Source organism: Rhea pennata, chromosome 20 (assembly GCF_028389875.1).
Source record: "Rhea pennata isolate bPtePen1 chromosome 20, bPtePen1.pri, whole genome shotgun sequence".
NCBI lineage: Eukaryota > Metazoa > Chordata > Aves > Rheiformes > Rheidae > Rhea > Rhea pennata.
In genome coordinates this window covers 4993011-4999010 of record NC_084682.1, presented here as the reverse complement: position 1 = coordinate 4999010, position 6000 = coordinate 4993011, and positions in this window count along the sequence as shown.

Sequence of the window (6000 nt, the reverse complement as noted above, 5' to 3'; positions counted from 1 at the left end):
TTCTACTCTTAAGTGCATAAGCAGTTATTGCTCTGTCTACTACTGAGAAAAGCGGTTTGAATCAACACTCTGTCAAGACAAAAATTCTTTTTCACCAAATATCCCCATCCGGCCCCTCGTAATTAGTTTTTGATTGCACTTTCTGTTTTTTTTTTTTTTTTTTTTTCATATAGCTTCTTGAAACTTATTGTATCTGTAACTTTTTTTGTTCTCACCTATTGTGCACTCTCTGTATGTATTAAAAAAGGCTTTGATATGTAATTTAATAATAAATCAGAATTCTAAGCAAGGTGCTTGTTTTTTTCCCCATGACAATCTTTGCCTACTTACACTTCAGTGAAGATGCAGAGGAGGTTCAGTAGCTCATCTCTCCAGGTCGGGGTTGCCACCGAATGCACACACTAATTTGTTTTCCAGCCTTGTCCTGAATAACAGGCGGGATGGAGTTTCGCTGACCAGAAGTGCGCAGTCAGACAGGATGTGTTCCTGCGGGCGTGTGCATTGCTCCCTTCTCCCAGTTTGTTTCAAGTATCCACGTTCAGGCAGTTTGAATACAGTAATGATGATTTCTTTTGCAGTGTTTTGACAGATGGAAACAAGGATAGTTTTCTTTAAAGGTAGGCTTTAATAAGTTTCTATAAATCTGAACTATAAAGCATCTAATTCCCAAATGCACACAAAAACTGATGTTGACTTGAACAGTCTTCTGGGCATAAGGTGGCTTTTGGAGAGCGGGTGTTAAATACATTTCTCTGTAGCAGTTTTTTTTTTTCCTTTCCCTTCTCAAAGAAGTAATCGCAACACAAACACCAAAAATAAACCGACACTTCAAACACGGTATGAGCAATTGTAAAACGTCTGTCTGTGTAGTTCTAGCACATCCTGTAACTTTCTGGCCCTGCTGCAGTCTGGACCACCTCAGTCCTCGGGAGTTCAAAGCAGGCTGCGTTGTGCCCGAAGAACTGGAAAGCGGTCTTTCACCCCTCTGCATCTGATGCTTTTCCAATTGGTTGCTAAATCAATGTCACTCAGGTAGTTATTTTCTCAAACAAGAAAATCTGACTAGCAGTGTGATTTGTGTCTGTTTGCGTAAGACTGAATGAAGAGCAGCAGTTCCTTTCATTTCAGAACTGTCATGCTGTGTCTGTAATGCTACTTTAAAGATATATTTCTGTAGCCTTAATGTGCCTACTAAATATTCAAGAATGACCATATTCTTTCTCACGGGAAGGTTTCATCTGTATGTTTGCAGTTAGAGAACAAACTTCAGAAACCATTTTGAAAATGGAAAGCCAATTCTGGCTTCAAATAGTGGGAAATGCAGTTAGGTTTTCCAGTTGTAGCGCTGGTAATAAGTGATGCATAAAATTCCATCTCCATTTGGATTAGAAAGTAAATTATTAATAGAGCTGAATCCTTTTTTCCAGCTACAGTCAATAATTTATAGTGACACAAGTGTAAGATACATATTTTTAACCATCCAGCTCCCAGAATACCGTTGTTCATATTGAAAACTAATGTCGTTCTTGACAGTCTCGAGCCCACTGGGTGTTTGTGCATTATGGATGAGCTCCGCGCTGGTCCTTCAGTCGCGGTGCGACTCCATGAGCTGGTCCCTTGCTGAAAGGGGACGGAGCACTCCGTTACAAATTCATAAGGAGAAACAGGAGTGTCTTTGCGTTTCATCTCTTTTGTTGAACGTGGGAGATGTACTGCTTTGTGGGCTTGACTTTCAGTGTTTTAACAGAAAATCTCTGCTGTAGGTGTTTAACGTTTCCCAAGCTCTGTGTCTTTATCCAAAATAGGGGTCTTCAGATGCAGAAACTGTGCTTGCAATGATTATATTTTAGTGCCTGCGATGTGTTCAGTGAACGCTGTGAACCTGCCATTGCCTTCACCTTCTCTCTTCTGTTCAAGCTGTTTAAGACTGTTACAGGCATATATGCTGGTACTCATCTCTTGCTAGTCTGTCATTGCAGCCCTCCTTGTTCTTTGTTCTTAATGGACCCTGAGGTTTCGCTAACCTAGTTTTGATCGCGGTGCTTGTAAAGCAGTGCTTGCTGTCCCTCTGTCTTTGAAACGGAGCATTTGCAATTCTCTCATTTTCTTGTCTTTTGAGTTTCACAGCCTGTGAAGCCTCTGTCAGTGGTGTGATTTGGGAGGTCTTCTGCACCTGTGCTTTCAGACCTTGCGTCTTTTGATTCTTCACCTTTTGTTTTCCCCTCACTATGCTGCCTTTCAGATACCTATCTCTTTTTTCCATGGTGTTTCACTTCAAATAAGCATTTCAAACATGTGAATTTATTTTTGGTCTCATAATTTTCATTCCTTTTAAAAATCTATCCATATTTTGAAGTCCAAACAGGCTATACTGGAACTGCTTGCAGCTTATCGATCAAAACCACACCTAGAGCTGTATCTGGAAATTCACTGATAACTACCCTGGTGCACAAGCACAGTGTGCTCTTTCTCGAATGCTATAAAGTAAGCAGGTAGACTCTAGTCCTTTCAGATACTGTTTTGTTGCCTTTTTTTTTTTTCTTAAATCTTCTGTGTCCATTTGCATCTGTCTGATGCAAGGCTCCTGAAAGCTGGGATAGTATTCTTGGTCTTTTGTCTTTCTAAAGAGATACACCAATAAAAAGGTAATACCTCCTTGCTCCAAGCTGCAAACCAAAATCCTATGGAGCTGCTAGTTATATAGCAGAAGGTTTCCTGTGTTTGCTAGAACATGTGCCCAGGTGTGTAATGTGTTACAGATCCACCTGGCTTCGGACCTGTGCTGAGCTGGCATCTTTCAGGATGAAATGTTGCTGAAGCATTAGATTTTTAAGGGAACTTTTTTTTTTTTTTAAGTCTGCAGGATGCCAAGGAAAATTGTGAGTATTAAAAGACACCTTGAGTAGCCTGTGAAAGTGGTCGGCTGTCCGTGACAGGTCAAGATACTAACACACAAGTGACTCTTTACTATGCTAAAGATTAGGTGAAGCGTGTAAGGGCCTTGTCATCACTGCGGACTTGTGGGTGCGTGTGTCACGGTGCCAGGCAAGTGGACGGGGCCCGTGGATGTTCCCGGGCCTTCCTGTACCGGAGGAGGCGGCTAGCTGAGCGTCTCCTGGAGCTGCCGTTTGGACTTCCTCAGCCTGTCTCCTTGATGCGAGAGAAACGCCTCAGTAGAGAGGTGAAGTGCAAAACGGGCGTATACGTGAAAGTCTCCCTGCTGTGCTATAAATGTAGTTCCCTCTAGGTCAGGCGTGTATCACCAGCGCTAAATTTACTTTAAAATTTTACTGAGGTGGGGAGGTTTGCAAGTGAGGGCTATAAAAGCATGCACTGCTTATGTAAAGAAATGCTGCTTACGAAGAGGCAGAAGGCAGGAGAGCTGTTGGCCCGGAGCAGAGGCTGGCGTTAATAGTACGTCTGCCCTCTGGAACAAAAACGAGTCTCTGTGTTCGGATAATGGCTGCTCCCTCGAGTGGCTCCTGCAACGTGTAACAGGACTGAGGGGATGTGCTGGGCAGCTCCGCGCTGGGCAGCTGTTACCGAGTTCCCGTGCGTTTCGGAAAATGTAGATAGTTCTCAAGCCTCTGTTCTGGCCTAGGTTGGGGGGGGGGGGGGACACCAAAAGCCACTTTGGGCATGAATGAGTTCTTATGTTCTTGCAGAGTATTGAGTGAATATTTGCATTTGTGTTTGCTGTCCATGAAAAAAAGATTTGCATCCGCAGACCCTGGGGCCGTTTGGTTAATGCTGACTGCCCCTTCTGCAACGTTTCTCCTTCGGGGCCGTTTGCAGCACACCTACTGCAGAAGGCAGCGGCAGGTCGCCAGAATACTTCAATTGAAGAGTTAGGATGCAGCCCCTCTGGCGGAAGGGAAAGGAGGAAGGATGTGCAAGGTGCCACCATGAGCACCTTGGTAGCCACATCTTTCTTTTTATTATTTTATTGGTTCAGGTATTATGTATCTTTGGGCCTCTCAATCTCAGGCTCCCAGCGGCAGCTTTGTATGTGCCGAGTGTCCTGTGCGCTTTGCCATGTCAGACTGGCCGATGTTGGCCAGTTTGAACTACCCCCTTCCGATCTAGACACAGACACGACTACAGCTGAGAGGAGTGAGCTGCTCTTACAGTTCCTGAGAACAGGATGTTCTTTAACTCAGCAGTCCCCAAGTCCCTGACCTTTTTGCAAGCATGGTGCTACCTGGATGCTTTGGAGTTGGGACTGGACTTCACTGGTGAGCTAGCTCATCACGAGAGGCTGAGGCCAATCATTGCCAGGGCAGGGCAAGAAGAGTTCATTCTATGACTGCCAGTTTGTTTTTGAGAAGTTCCAGTATGAATCCGCCTTGTTTTACCTGAGGGCATCTTAACATGCCTTTTCAACATTCCTTTAATTTTATTAGGGCTTTTCTGTTTGCCGAGAGCGGCTATTTGAGATCTGTGATGAATTACGGTGCGGTGGGTAAGGTGCTTGCTTTGGGTTCCTGCCCAAATGAAATTGATGGAGGAATCCACTGCCATTGATCCTAGCTGGGAAAGAGAGTAAAACACAGGGGTTTTTGAAATTGAGCCTGAGACCAAATAGTTGGAAGAAAATGCTTTAGAATCTGCAACCTATAATTAAACATTTCCGAGAGGCAGCAAGATCCGGTGAGCTCAGCAGAAGGAGGCATTTCGCTGTGCAGACCTCCCACCTCTGCTTTGTTTCACGCTGTGTGCTATTAAAGCGAACAGCTTAGCAAGCTGCAGAAGCGTTAGGCAGCTCGAGACCAGGAATAGCATCTAACTTTGCAGCTAAGCTAGAAACAATGAGGGCCATCCGTCTTCATTTTATAGCACAAAAACTAGGTAGCTTAGCTCATGGAGAAATCCCCATTACTCTATTTTAGGTCTTCTAGAGTTTGCAGGGTGGGAATTTTCATCTTCTGAAGTAGCCAGCAGTAACCAACCGTAAATGAAAGATCCTAATTTAGAATAGTGACCCGATCTGCTGAGGCAGTCCATACTTCATGCAAGTACATACCTGTTCGTACCAGTGCGAGCTGGGTTTTCCTTTTTTTGATTGTGTAAATTCTGACCACTGTTCCTTCCACAAGGGATGTGGAATATGTCTTCTCCGATAGAGTTTGAAATGCAGTAGAAATACTTAGCTTGTGCCATGTAGCATTAGCTTGGCTCCTGGTTAAATGTCTCGCACTATCCAGATTTGTGAGCTATCACTGCAAAGCTGTGATTGCATTTGCTGGGGGGAACAGCAACAGCATGGAGCTGGATGCAATGCTCAGACTGTGTGCTGCAAAAAGGTCTTCATCTGTAAAGGGCAGGGCTGGTTCTGGGCAGGTAGATAGCAAGACGGAGGTTATCAGCACTTTATAAAGTCAAATTCAGTTTTCTGCTTTTTTACTGGAGTCTAAAAGTAGTTCACCAACATGCTCCGGGTAACTTTGAAGGATGTATCCACTGTGTGTGCTAGATCTGGTCTTTTATTCTCCCTCCGTTAATTCAAGGTATACTAGTCATTTTGATTTTACCTTTTCTGTTAGTAAAGAGATGTTTGAGGCACAAGCTGTCGCTTTCCCAGCGCAGTGTTGAGCTACGAGCCCCTTACGTCCCTGCAGAGTGGGCTGAGCTGTAGCAGAAGCAGAAGTGTTCGTGTGCACTTGTTAACAGGGACTTGTCATCGCGGTTTTGCAGAAGTGCCCTGACTTCTCCTGTGTAGTTGTGCAATGTCTCTGCCTGTATTTCTGTACAGCTGCAGCAGCAGCCTGTGACTCTCACTCACAAGTCACTTCACCAATGACTTGTTTTAGGCTGCAGCTAGTCCTGTGGGTGCCCAGGGAAGCCCTTAGCTGCTCTCCGCTCTTCCTTCAGGAATGCTCCACGTTATGAATGAGAGCAAATTTAGCCCTTCTCCCTGTGCTCAATTCATAGCTCCTGAACAGAGCTGAGCTGTTGAAGCCAGTTGAAGAATCGGTCACTTTTTGTTCTTTCCTTGAACTT